This window comes from Gorilla gorilla, chromosome 9, assembly GCF_029281585.2.
Source record: "Gorilla gorilla gorilla isolate KB3781 chromosome 9, NHGRI_mGorGor1-v2.1_pri, whole genome shotgun sequence".
Classification (NCBI taxonomy): Eukaryota; Metazoa; Chordata; class Mammalia; order Primates; family Hominidae; genus Gorilla; species Gorilla gorilla.
Genome location: NC_073233.2, coordinates 46,720,135 through 46,735,362, shown reverse-complemented (window position 1 = coordinate 46,735,362; position 15,228 = coordinate 46,720,135). Strand labels below are relative to the sequence as shown.

General features: G+C 37.9%; 1 protein-coding gene across 6 annotated transcripts in view; it reads left to right on the top strand.

The window, feature by feature from the left end:
* Positions 1–15,228, top strand: part of LRRC4C (leucine rich repeat containing 4C) — a 1,603,893-nt gene that overhangs the window by 1,354,073 nt on the left and 234,592 nt on the right. The gene's annotated exons all lie outside the window — the stretch shown is intronic.

The window sequence follows — 15,228 nt, the reverse complement described above, 5'->3', positions numbered from 1 at the left end:
ACCGGAACATTATTTAATGTTTTTTTTCCTTGTAAATTTGTTTACGTTTCTCATGTATCCTGGATATTACACCTTTCTCAGATGTATAATTTGCAAATTTTTTCTCCCATTCTATAGGTTGTCTGTTTACTCCATTCATAGTTTCTTTTGCTATGCAGGAGCTCTTTGCTTAATTGGATCCCATTTGTCAATTTTTGCTTTTGTTGCAATTGCTTTTGGCATCTTCCTCATGAAATCTTTGCCCATGCCTCTGTCCTGAATGGTATTGCCTATATTGTTTCCCAGGGTTTTTATAGTTTTGAATTTTACATTTAAGTCTTTAATCCATCTGGAGTTAATTTGTGTATAGAGTGTAAGGAAAGGGTCCAGTTTCAATCTTCTGCATATAGCTAGCCAGTTATCTCAGCACCATTTATTGAATAGGGAATCCTTTCCCCATTGCTTGTTTTTATCAGGTTTGTCAAATATCAGATAGTTGTAGGTGTGCAGTCTTATTTCTGGGTTCTCTATTCTGTTCCATTGGTCTATGTGCCTGTTCTTTTACCAGTACCATGCTGTTTTGGTTACTATAGCCCTGTAGTATGGTTTGAAGTCAGGTAGCATGATGTCTCCAGCTTAGTTCTTTTTGCTTAGGATTGTCTTGACTATTTGGGCTCTTTTTTGGGTTCATCTGAATTTAAAAATAGTTTTTTCTAGTTCTGTGAAGCATGTCAATGGTAGTTTAATGGGAACTGGTAGTTTAATAGCATTGATGCTATAAATTGTCTTGGGCAGTATGGCCATTTTAACAATATTGATTCTTCCTATCCATGAGCATGGAATGTTTTTTCGTTTGTGTTATCTCTGATTTCTTTGAGCAGTGGTTTGTAATTATCCTTGTAGAGATATTTCACCTCCCTGGTTAGCTGTATTCCTAGGTATTTGCCATTAGTGGCAAAAACCGCAATTACTTTTGCACCAACCTAATATTCTTTTTGTGGCAGTTGTGAATGAGAGTTTGTTTGTGATTTGGCTCTCAGCTTGACTGTCGTTGGTGTATAGAAATGCTGGCAATTTTTGCACATCAATTTTGTATCCTAAGACAGTTCAAGTTGTTTATCAGCTTAAAAAGCTTTTGGGCTGAGACAATGAAGGGATAGTTTGACTTCCTCTCTTTCTATCTGAATGCTGTTTATTTCTATCTCTTGCCTGATTGCCCTGGCCAGAACTTCCAATACTATGTTAAATAGGAGTGGTGAGAGTGGCCATCCTTGTCTTGTGCCAGTTTGCAAGGGGAATGCTTCCAGGTTTTCCCCAGTTAGTATGATGTTAGTTACGGGTTTGTCATACATAGCTCTTATTATTTTGATGTATGTTCCTTCAACACCTAGTATAGTTAGAGTTTTTAACATGAAGGATGTTGAACTATATCAAAAATCTTTTCTGCAGCTATTGAGATAATCCTGTGATTTTTATCTTTAGTTTTGTTTATGTGATGAATCACATTTATTAATCTGCATATGTTGCATATGTTGAACCAACCTTGCATCTGAGGATGAAGCCTATTTTATCATGGTTAATAAATTTTTGATGTGGTGCTGGATTCAACTTGCCACTGTTTTGTTGAGAATTTTTACATTGATATTCATCAAAGATATTGGCCTCAACTTTTCTTTTTTTGTTGTGTTTCTGCCAGGTTTTGATATCAGGATGATGCTGGCCTTATAGAATGAGTTAGGGAGGAATCCCTCCTTTTCAATTTTCTGGAGTAGTTTCAGTAGGAAGAAACAGTTTTTATCTTCAGATATGCAAGGATGAGCTCCTCTCCTTTGTGCTCTCCTGGCCTCAATGTGACGGGGACTGATTAGAATGACTTCATCCTCGTATCTGCAACTTGCACAGTCTAGAGTTCATTAGAACTCACTATTGAGGCAAGACCCTCTGAGGTCCCTATTCAATGCCCCATTTGTTAAGAAATAGTTGGTGAGAATGTAAACTTTTCCTGTTTCTGTGCATGCAGCAGAGTTTTTTCCACCTGTTACTTTCTATTGATCTGTTTTCCAGACTTGGTAGTTTCCTGGACCTCTTGTGTAATCAGTACTCATGTAATGATTGGCAGAGAAATCTCAGCAGATATCTGTATCACTCTTTGCTACTTGCCCCTCTCTGATATTCTGCCTTTCAAATTCTAGCCTTCTTTGCCTTTCTAAATACTGTCTTCTAAACTCAAGGAGAAGGCTCTGTTATTGTAGCCTGGAATTTTTCTCCAAATGGTCAGTCAGAATAATCATAGAGATCATTTCATTTGTTTACCTTCTTTCAAAGAGTCTCTCATACTGCCTTTCAACGTCTGAAAAAGATTTTTTTCATATAGTTTCTTCACTTTTTATTTGTTGAATTATGGAGGCATACAATTTTTAAGATTGAATATTGTTTTTAATCTAGAGAGTAGCCAGGTCAATTTTCAGCAATAACCACTTTGATGTTTTTAAAACTCTAATTCAATAGGCTCTCAAAAACTTGTCCTATTAGGTAGGGATGAGGTGTGGATTTCATTTTTTTCCCTGAATCTCATAGGCATTATGATATCAGATTGGGAGAGAATATTCCAAAGCTACTAGTCAAAAATTCTTTTAATTCTAACTCTAATTTTCAAATAGATAATTTTTAGATGGCATAAAATTCTCATGGAAATGAATTGGGAAGGATGAGGTTATTCAGGTTGGGTTGATTCTGACTGTTTACAGCTTTTAGCGCTATGTTAGAGAACTTGAATAATATCCTGTAGCAATTGGGAATCCAGGAGATTTTGAAGCAGGAAAATATTCTCATGTAGCTATGCCTAAGAGGATTAATCTAGTCACAAAATAAATTGAGATGGGGAGATTGTAGGCAAGGATCCTTAGATAGTATAGTCATGAGATAAGGACCAGAATTAGCATTGTGATGTTTTGTATACACATCCCAACTAAATTAAGAGATGCGCTTAATTGATGAGCAGTGAAATTAATATTGAGGTTTCATTACAAATAATGGATGGCTTTGGGGAAAAAAAGTTCTGTCTACTGAGGAAGCTGAACTCATGCTACTGGGATGCTCCAAATAATATGACAGTTTATTTCCCAAGCAACCAGAATATGACATGCACTTCTACCACCTGGATCTGTTCCCCAGAGCAGAGGCTTTGTCTCTGGCACAGAAGATAGGATGTTTGGCTTGCCCAATTCATAGCTTGCTATTCTGATGAAGGCCACATACTGGTATCCTGCTTTTGAGAGGCGCACATGTATCTCAACTTCTTTTCAATAATGAATTAGTTCTTTCTATCAGTTGCCAACACCTTTGCTTAAACCTACCCGACACATTACATAAGGGAGAAACACCAGCTTTCCTTTTTTTTCCCTAAACAATTTATCAGATTGGCTATTTTGTTAAACAGAAGATTAATTAAATTGGCTTTTTAAGCTGATGAAAATCATTAGCATAGTCAAGTAAACTATTTATGATTGTTTGGGAAGAAGAATAAGCATGGGAATCAGTAGAAAGCCAAACCAGCACCAGCTCACATTTGAGAGCGTTTGTTAAAATAAATAAATAAATAGCTTCCTTGGTGTTTTCCCAAGGCCAAGTCTCAAAGGATGATTACTATCAAAAACAGGAGCATAGAGGGTTTTCTGAAAAGGAAGGAGAAATATTTGCATGTGGAATCAGAAAAATGCCCAGTGAGTCTCCGCAGGTGCACATACATTTTGGAAAAAAGTTTCAGTGAAAAGCACACAAAGAGACAAACCTGTGGCACCATGGCAGTGATCAGTAATACGTAGGCAGCTTAGTATAGGAGACAGGAGGTTACATTAAGAGCTTGGGGACCAGGCGCAGTAACTCATACCTGTAATCCCAGCACTTTAGGAAGCTGAGGCAGGTGGATCACTTGAGCCCAAGGGTTCAAGACCAGCCTGGCCAACACGGTGAAACCCCATCTCTACTAAAAGTACAAAAATTAGCCAAGCACAGTGGTACGCACCCGCAGTCCCAGCTACTCAGGAGGCTGAGGTGAGAGGATTGCTTAAGCCCCGGAGGTGAAGGTTGCAGTTAGCCAAGATCCCACCACTACACTCCAGCCTGGGCAACAGAGTGACAGAGTGAGACCCTGTCTCAAAAAAAGGAGTTTGGGGAGGGAAGCTTTACCTCACCTCTCCAAGCCTTACTTCTCTTTATTTCCTTTTTTGTTGTTGTTATTGTTTTTGTTTGTTTGTTCGTTTTATTTATTTATTTATTTATTTATTTTTGAGACAGAGTCTCGCTCTCTCTCCCAGGCTGGAGTGCAGTGGCGCAATCTCAGCTCACTGCAAGCTCCGCCTCCCGGGTTCGAACAATTCTCCTGACTCAACCTCCCAAGTAGCTGGAACTACAGGCATGTGCCACTATGCCTGGCTAATTTTTGTATTTTTAATAGAGACCTGGTTTCACCATGTTGGCCAGGATGGTCTTGATCTCCTGACCTCATGATCCACCTGCCTCGGCCTCCCAAAGTGCTGGGATTATAGGTGTGAGCCACTGTGCCTGGCCACTTCTCTAATCTTTAAAATAGGAAGACTGGACTTAATTTGAGTTAAGATCCCTTTTACTTCTAATTCAGAGTGATTATTTGTATCATGCCCAGGATGTTACAACCTTAACATGTACAAGGAAAGGGATACGTTGTAGGCTTTGTAGAACTGGATGGGCAGGCTTGCTGTGTGGATACCTTTTGAATATACCTCCATGACTCTGTGCATATGAGAGAGAGAGAGAGAGAAGGGTTTTTCATTTTTGATAAGACATACATTTGTTAAGAGTGTCTATTTTTTTGCTGGGTAATGGAGTTTTACAGAAGGAAATAAATGATTTGTGTCTATTAAAGAAGCAAGAGCAACAACTGCACATTTTTGAGAGCCCCATTAAATGTGTTCTGTTTCCTGCACCGTCTCTGTTCATTTGGGTGAGAACTGAAGTGCACATTAAAGGCTGAATTAAGTGAAAGGCTAAATGAACCAATTAATTCTTTTTTCTCCAATACAATGAAGGTGCCAAACAGAATGTAAAGCAGCCCAAAATTGACCCTTGTGCATCTCCTAATGTGACTTCTTGATAGGCACAGAAAGCATGTCCCTGTTCTCCTCCAGTCTTAGAGCTATAAACACACTGAAAAGTAAAGAGGCTTTGATAATAAAATATAACCATATTTTTAAAAAAATAGCAGTCACACTGAATACATGAATTTTCCCCAGTCCCCTATCTTTGGCTGACTTTGGTCTTTAAAATTCTTGCCCTTTCCCCCTTCAAAATAATGTCAGTATTAACCTAAAATTTCTTAATATTTTAACCTCTAAAGAGCATAGTATGATACAAAATTTGTTCACAATTTTAGGGATAGCAATAGAATATATGGTTTACAGTGCGCTCATAGACTTTGTATTCAAGCAAGACTGGTGTTTAATGGCAGCTTTGTGACCTTGAACAAGTTACTTAACATGGTTGAGCTTCAGTTTTCTTGTCTGCCCAATGGAACAATAACAGCCTTTCTTCTGATGGTTGGTGTAAATGTATAAAGTAATTCATGTCAAGTGATTTTAAAAAATCAAATATACACTAAACACTTGAGGAATGAAAGTTTTCATTACTGTCTGCCTCATGCTTGGGAATGTATATTAGTATGGTTTCTTCATGATATAATGTAATAAATAATTTACCTCCAAGGCAACAGAAAAATCCCCAGTACCAAGTTACCCTCTATGACTGATACTGGCATGTCACTGTGTTTTGTTTTTCCAGGATTATCTACTCTTCTTTCATCCCATGATAAAGCACAGTCAAATTCCTCATAGGTTCAATAGAATGAGATCACCTAATGACCCAGGCAAGACCCCCTTATTGTCTAATAAGGGGTGGCAGACTGCTTAAGTCCCAGTTCTACCCTTAGCGGCCAGACATTGAAGTTCCTTCTATCTCTCTAACCCACCTTGAAATACGAATAGCAATAACAACATCATAGAATAATTGTGAGAAATAGATGAGTTAATATAAGTATCTTTTTTAAACAAACGCTTAATAGAATGCATACTATATCCCAAGTAATCCTTTAAGTGCTTGTGATACTAAGTTATGTAATCATCATAACATCGGAGGTGTTCTGGAGCTGGCTCATTCTGACGCATAAGAGCCAATTATTAAATATTCAAGAATTTTGTGAGCTGTTTGTGAAACTGTTGATAGCATGCAATAGGTACTGGTAGGAGTGTTTACGCCTTTGAAATTGGCAAAGACCACATAACTGGACAATCCTGTGAGGCAGGTGCTTTCATCATCAAACTGACTTTACAGCCGAGACCCTGAAAATATAAGAAATGTGCCCATAAATCACAGTCACTGAGTGCCAGAGCTGAGAAACACACCCATTGAGTCTGACTTCTCAGTTTATGCGCTTAATCTCTATACTGTACTATACTATACTATACTATACTATACTATACTATACTATACTATACTATACTATACTATACTATACTATACTATGAATGTAAAACACTGCATAGCAAGGGAGGAGATGAAGCAAAATGGCTGAATAGAATCTTCTAGTGATTGTCTCTCCAACAGGAACACCAAATTGAACAACTATCTACAAAAGAAAGCACACTTATAAGAGCCAAAAATCAGGTTTGTGATCACAGTACCTGACTTTAACATGATAACAAGGTAAGAGGCACTGAAGAGAGTAGGAAAGAAAGTCTTGAATTGCCTTTACCACCCCTCCACCATCCCTCAGCAGCACAGCATGGTGCAGAGAGAGAATCTGTGCTTGTGGGAGGGACAGTGCATTGTGTGTGGAACTTAATTGGAACTCAGTGCTGCCCTATCACAGCAAAAAGCAACACAGGGAAGAATTCAGCTGGTGCCCATGGAGGGAGCGTTTATATCAGTGCTACCCAGAAGGGAATTATCCATCTCAGTGGTAGAAAACTGAGTTCCAGTTAGCCCCACCACTATAGGTTAAAGCACTCTGGGTTCCTAAATAAACTTGAAAGGCAGTTTAGGCTACAAGGGTTATAATTCCTGGGCAAGTCCTGGTGCTGTGGTAGGCTCAGAGCCAGCAGACTTGGGATACATGTAATCTAGTGAGACACCAGCAGTGGTGGCTAAGGGAGGGCTTGTGTCACCCCTCTCCCAACCCAAAGCAGTGCAGCTTGCAGCTCCAGGAAAGACTTCTTCATTTTGCATGAGGAGAGGTGAGAAGAGAGTAAAGAGGACTTTGTCTTGCAACTTGGACACCAGTTCAGCCACAATAGAATAGGACATCAGGCTGAGCCCTCAGACCCCTCCTTCCAGGCCCTTGCTCCTGGACATTTCTAAATACACACTGCCCTGAAAAGAAGGACCCAGTCCTGGCACGATTTAGCACCTGTTGATTAAGCAGCCTTTGGGACTTGAATAAACATCAGTGGCACAAAGACAGTACTTCCCGTGGGCCTTGGGTAAGACCCAAGGCTGTGCTGGCTTCAGGTGTGACCCAGCACATTCCTAGCTGTGGTGGCTATGGATAAAGATTCCTTCTGCTTGCAGAAAGGAGGGGGAAGAGAAAAGGGGACTTTGTCTTACAGCTTGGGTACCAGGTTGGCCACAGTAGGGTAGAGCACCAAATGGTTTCCTGGAGTCCTCAGGTTCAGACTTTGGCTCCTGAGCAGCACTTTTGAACCCACTCGGGGCCACAGGAAGCTGACTGTCCTGAAAGGAGAGACCCAGGCCTAGCAGCATTCATGACAAGCTGATTAAAGAGCCCTTGGGCCTTGGATGGACATCGGCAGTAGCCAAGGAGTATTTGCCATGGGCCTGGAGCAGCAGTGGCCATGAGGAGAGACTCCTGCTTGAAGAAAGGAGAAGAAAGGATAGGAAGAACTTTGTCTTGCAGCTTGGGTGCCAGCTCAGCTACATTAGAATAGACCATCAAGTAAATTCCTTAGTTTCCCGAGTCCAGGCCCTGGCTCCAAGATAACATTTCTGGCTGTAACCTGGGCCAGCAGGGATCTCACTTCCCTGAAAGGAAGGACATAAGCCTGCCTGGATTTGCCACCTGCTGACTGAAGAGCTCTTGGCCATGAGTGAACACTGGCAGGAGCCTGGCAGTGGTTGCCAGAGGTTTTGGGTGAAACCCAGTGCAGTCTCAGTGGTGGTAGTCACAGGGGTGTTTGTGTCAGCCCTCCCGCAGCTCCAGGCAGCTCAGCATGGAGAGACAGATTCTATTTGTTTAGGGTAAAGTAAGGGTAGAGAACAAAAGTCTCTGCCTCATAATTCAGGGAATTCTTATGGATCTTATTGAAGATGACCAATATGGTAGCTCCTTGAGTCTGCAAGAGTCACAGAATTACTGGATTTAGGATGTCCCCTTATGCAGATACAGCTGCAAAAACCAAAGAGTTAGATCACAACACTCAATTACCTTTGAATACTTGGAAACCATTTCTAAGACAGATGGGTAGAAACAGGCCCAGGCTACAAAGGCTACAATAAATACCCAACTCTTCAATGCCTAGACATCAAAGAACATTCACGAGCATGAAGACCATCCAGGAAAACATGACCTCACTGAATGAAATAAATAAGGTGCCAGTGACCTAACCTGGTGTGACAGAGAATTCAGAACAGCTGTTCAGAGGAAGCACAATAAAATTCGAGATAACAGAGAGAAGTAATTCGAAATCCTATCAAATAAATTTAACAAAGAGATTGAAATAATTTTCTTAAGACAGAGTCTCTCTGTATCGCCCAGGCTGGTGTGCATTGGCATGATCTCAGGTCACTGCAACCCCCACCTCCCAAGTTCAAGTGTTTCTCATGACTCAGCCTCCCAAGTACCTAGAATTACAGGCACGTGACACTAGGCCTGGTTAATTTTTGTGTTTTTAAAGATGGGGTTTTGCCATGTTGGCCAGGATGGTCTCAAACTTTTGGCCCCAAGTGAACCACCACCTCAGCCTCTCAAAGTGCTAGAATTACAGGCATCAGCCACCGCACCTGGCCTGAAATAATTTTTAAAAATCAAACTGAAATTCTGGACCTGAAAAATTATATAGTAAAAAATGCATTAGTTTCTCAAGAGCAGAACTGATGATGCAAAAGAAAGAATTGGTGACTTGAAGCCAACCTATTTAAAAATAGACAAGCAGAGAAGACAAAAGAAGAAAGAAAAAAAAGAATGAACTACAGCTACAAAATCTAGAAAATAATCTAAAAAGGCAAATCTAAGAGATATTGACCTAAAAGAGTAAGTAGAGAGAAAGACTGGGGTAGAAAGTTTATTTGAAGGAATAATAACAGAGAACTTATACCTAGAGAAAGATATTAATATTCAAGTACAAGAACATTATAGAACACCAAGAAGATTTAACCCAAACAAGACTACCTCAATACATTTAATAATCAAACTCCCAAAGGTCAAGGATAAAGAAACAATCCCAAGAGCTGCAAAAGAAAAGAAACAAATAACATACAAAGGTGCTCCAAAGCATCCTGCATCAGACTTCTCAGTGGAAACCTTACAGGTCAGGCAAGAGTGGCATAACATATTAAAAGTGCTGAAGGAAAAACTCTTTTATCTCTGAATAGTATATCCAGTGAAAATATCCCTCAGATATGAAGTAGCAATATTTTCTCAGGCAAACAAAAGCTGAGGGATTTTATCAACACCTAAACTATCCTGCAAGAAATGCTAAAGGGAGTTCTCCAATCTGAAAGAAAAAGACATTAATGAGCCATAAGAAATCACCTGAAGATATAAAACTTATTACTGAAAGTAAGTTCACAGACAAACACAGAATATTATAACACTGTAATTGTGGTGTGCAAACTACTCATATCTTGTCAACTCAAGATGAACCTATTAAAACTAATAACCACAACAACTTATCAAGACATAGTATAAGAAGATATACATATGTAACTAACCTGCACATTATGCACATGTACCCTAAAACTTAAAGTATAATAATAATAAAATAAAATGAAAAAAAGAAGATATAAATAGGAACAACCAAAAGTTTAAAAGTGGAGTGGGATGAAGTTAATTTGTAAAGATTTTATCAGTTTTCTCTTTGCTTGTTTGTTTGTTATTGCAATTAGTATTGTGTTGTCATGTGTTTTAAATAATGGTTTATAGGATGTTATTCACAAGCTTCATGGTAACATCAAATTTAAAAAACCTACAACAGATCCACAAAAATTAAAAAGCAAGAAATTAAAACATACAAGAAAAAAACACCTTCGAAGGAAGGAAGGAAGGAAAGGAAAGAAAGGGAAGGAAGGAAGGAAGGAAAAAAGGAAGGAAGGAAGGAACTATAAAACAACCAGAAAACAAATAACAAAATGGCAGCAGTCTTTATTTATCAATAATAACATTGAATGTAAATGGACTAAAATTTCCAGTAAAAGACATAGAGTGGCCGAATGAATAATTTTAAAATATTTGTTACCTACAAGAAACACACTTCACCTGTAACATCTATAAAGACACACATAGGCTGAAAATAAAGGGATGAAAAAAGATATTCTATGCAAGTGAAAACCGAAAAGCAAGAGTAGCTACACTTATATTAGACAAAACAGACTTCAATACAAAACTATAAAAAGAGATAAACAAGGTCATTATACAGTGACAAAGAGGTCAAATCAGCAAGAGGATATAATGATTGTAATACACAGGCACTCAACACTTGATCAACCAGATATATAAAGCAAAATATATTTTGTTAAGAGTAGTCAAGTTTAGTAGTGAGAAAGGGGGGAAGAGTATAACAAGGAATTCAATATGTAACTGACTGTGATCAATTGAGATAACTGACTACCCTAGGACTAGCCTAAAGCAAGTATTAGAGCTAAAGAGAGAGACAGACCTCAGTACAACAATAGCTGGAGGTTTCAGCATCCCACTTTCAGCTATTGGACAGATCGTCCAGACAGAAAACCAACAAAGAAACATTAGACTTAATCTGCACTATAGACCTAATGGACCTAATAAATATTTATGAATATTTCATCCAGTAGCTGCAGAATGCACATTCTTCTCCTCAGCACACAGATTATTCTCAAGGATAGAACATATGTTTGGCCACAAAACAAGTCTTTAAAATTTCAAAAAAAAAAAAAATCAAGTATCTTATTTGACAGCAATGAAATAAAACTAGAAATCATCATAACAAGAGAAACATTGGAAACTGTACAAACACATGGAAATTACACAATATGCTCCTGAATGATCAGTGGATCAGTCAAGGATGCCCACTTTCACCATTACTATTGAAAACAGTACTGGAAGTCCTACACAGAACAATCAAACAAGAGAAAGAAAGGGCACTTAAATTAGAATGAAAGAAGTAAAAGTATCTTTGTTTGCAGATGATATGATCCTATATTTGGAAAAATTTGAAGACTCCATCAAAAAAACTGTTAAAACTAATAAATTCAGTAAAGTTGCAGGATACAAAATCAACATACAAAAATCTGTCACATGTCTACATGCCAACAGCAAACAATCTGAAAATGAAATAAAGCAAGTAACCCCATTTGCACTAGCTACAAGTAAAAGAAAATACTTAAAAATTAACCAAAGAAGTAAAAGATCTCTACAATGAGAACTGTAAAACATTAATGCACGAACTTGAAGAGAACACAAAAATAAATGGAAAGATATTTCATGTTCATGGATTGAGAAAATCAATATTATTAAAAAGTTCTTACTTTCCAAAGCAATCTATAGATTCAATGCAATCCTTATCAAAATACCAATGGCACTCTTCATAGAAATATGAAAAATAATTCTAAAATTTATATGGAACCACAAAAGATTAAGAACAGCTAAAGCCATTCTGAGCAAAAAGAACAAAACTGGAGGAATCATGTCACCTGACTTCAAATTATACTACAGAGCTATAGGAACCAAAACATCATTGTACTGGCATAAAAACAGACACATAGACCAATGGACTAGAATTTCCATTTGATTTTGGAAACAAATCCATACATCTGCAGTGAACTCATTTTAAGGCACCAAGAACATACACTAGGGAAAGGACAGCCTCTTCAATAAATGATGCTGGGAAAATGGAATATCCATATGCAGAAGAATAAATCTAGACCCATATATCTCAGCACATTCAAAAATCAGATCAGAATGGATTAAAGACTTAAATCTAAAATCGCAAGCTATGAAACTACTAAAAGAAAACATTGGGGACATGCTTCAGGACATTGGTCTGGGCAAAGATTTTTTGAGTAATATCCTAAAAGCATAAGGCAACCAAGCAAAAACAGACAAATGAAATTAAATTTAGGTAAATAGTTTCTACACAGCAAGGAAAACAATCATCAAATTGAAGAGAAAACCCATATGATTGGAGAAAACATTTGCAAACTCTACATCTGACAAGGGATTAATAACCAGAATATATAAGGAGGTCAAGCAACTCAACAGGAAAAATATCTTATAATCTGATTTTAAAATGGGCAAAAGATCTGAATAGACATTTCTCAGAATGTCTGAGATTGTGTCAGAATCGCATACAAATGGCAAACAAGTGTATAAAAAAGTCCTTAACATCATCGATCATCAGAGAAATGCAAATCGAAATTACAATGAGGTATCATCTCATTCCAGTTAAAAGGACTTTTATCCAAAAGACAGGCAATAACAAATGCTGGCAAGAATGTGGAGAAAAGGGAACCCCATTCACTGGTGTTTGGAATGTAAATTAGCACAGTCACTATAAATAACAGTATGGAGGTTTCTCAATAAACTAAAAATAGAACTATCATATAATCCAGCCGTTCCACTACTGGGCAAATATGCTCCACAAAAGGAAATCAGTATATTGAAGAAATATCTGCACTCCCATGTTAATTGCAGCACTATTCACAATAGCCAAGATTTGGAAGCAACCAAAGTGTTCACCAACAGATGAATGGATAAGGAAAATGTGGTACATATACACAATGGAGTACTATTCAGCCATTAAAAAATGAGATTCCGTCATTTGCAACAACATAGACGGAACTGGAGATCTTTATGTTAATGTGAAATAAGCCTGACATGGAAAGACAAACTTTTGCATATTCTCACTCATTTGTGGCTGCTACAAATTAAAGTAATTGAACTCATGGAGATAGAGAGTAGAATGATGGTTACCAGAGTCTGGGAAGGGTATTTGTGGAGGAAGGGAGTGGGGATGATTAATGGATTAAAAATTTAGTTAGAATGAATAAAATCTAGTATTTGATAGCACAACAGGATGACAGTAATTTATTGTAGGTTTTAAAATAGCTAAAAGGGTATAGTTGCAATGTTTGTAACACAAAAAATAATAAATGCTTGAGGTGATGGATACTCCATTTACCCTGATATGATTATTATGCATTATATGCCTGTTTCAAAGTATCTCATATACCCCACAAATATATACACCTACTATGTACACATAAAAATAAAAAATTAAATACACTGAATAGTAAGTAGTCAATAAATTTTAGCTATTGTTGACATTTAAAAAGACATTTCCCTCACTGCTTCTCTGTCTTCCTCTGTTCTTTCTCTGTTTTATCTCATTTCTCACACAAACTTTACTTTGTGTCTTCACTAGGTCTTTATGTGTTGTATAAGAAACTATATTTTTAAAATTATTATAGTTTCCATCATACATTGAAGTCATTAGAAAGAGTTACAGATTTGGATTATCACATCTTTTAGTTTGCATGGGTTTTGGTGAAGAAGGCAGGGTGGAGGCTCATTAGCTGTTGTCTAAGATGCTGGGAGCAGAGGTAGGCATGCAGGTCATGAGAATGTCCCCATAACTACTACAAGCGAAAATAAGTCCATAAAGAGCAAGAGTGACAGCAATAGTGGAGTAATGTAGGCATTTCATTTCTTCCTTGAGTTTACACCAGTTCACGTGGTTTTGGGCTTAACTGGGCTTAAATGGGCTTAAAGAGGCATTGCTAAGCTGTGCCTCTTGTAAAATGTGGGACCTCTGGAAAAGTAAATATACTAAGTCTGTTTCTTCAACAATAAAATGTAAATAGCAGTAATAATAATTTTTTCTGGCTTGAGGTGATGCATGCATACCTTGTTTTATTGTGCTTCACAGATTTTTTGGGTTTTTTTTTTTTAACAAATTGAAGGTTTATAGCAACTCTGCATTGAGCAAGTCTAGCACTGTTTTTCCAACAACATGTGTTCATATCATGTCTCTGTGTCACATTTTCATAATTCTCACAATATTTCAAACTCTATTATTATTATTAAATCTGTTATGGTGCTCTGTGATCTTTGATGTTACTATTGTAATTGTTTTTGGGTACCTTGATCCATGCCCATATAACACATTTAATCCAGAAATGTTGTGTGTGTTCTGACTGCTGCAACAACTGGTCATATCTCTCCCTTTTCTGGGGCCTCCCAATTTCTTGAGAGACAACAGTATTGAAACTAGGCCAATAAACAACCCTACAATGCCCTTTAAAATGTTTTCAAATGGGCAGGGTGCAGTGGCTCACGCCTGTAATACCAGCACTTTGGGAGGCCAAGGCAGACGGATCACCTGAGGTTGGGAGTCTGAGGCCAGCCTGACCAACATGGAGAAACCCCATCTCTACTAAAAATATAAAATTAGCCAGGTGTGGTGGTGCATGCCTGTAATCCCAGCTACTCAGGAGGCTGAGGCAGGAGAATCGCTCGAACCCAGGAGGCAGAGTTTGCGCTGAGCCAAGATCACGCCATTGCAATCCAGCCTAGGCAACAAGAGCGAAACTCCATCTCAAAACAATAAAATAAATAAATATTTTCAAACGAAAGGAAATATTGCACATTTCTCACATTAAATCAAAAGCTAGAAATGACTAAGCTTAGTAAGGAAGGCACAATGCCATACAGTTAGCCAAGTTGTGAAATCAAAGAAAAAAAAATTCTGAAGAAAATTAAAAGTGAGACTTCAGCGAACACATGAATTATAGGAAAGCAAAACAGCCTGTTGCCAATATGAAGAAAATTTTGGTGGTCTGGATAGACCAAACCAGCTGCAACATTTTCTTAAGCCAAAGCCTAATGTAGTGAAGGCTAAGAAAGGTGAGGAAATTGTAGGAGAAAAATTTCAAGCTAGCAGAGATTGGTTCATAAGGCTTAAGAAGACTATCAAATCCACAACATAAAAGTATAAGGTGAAGTAGCAAGTG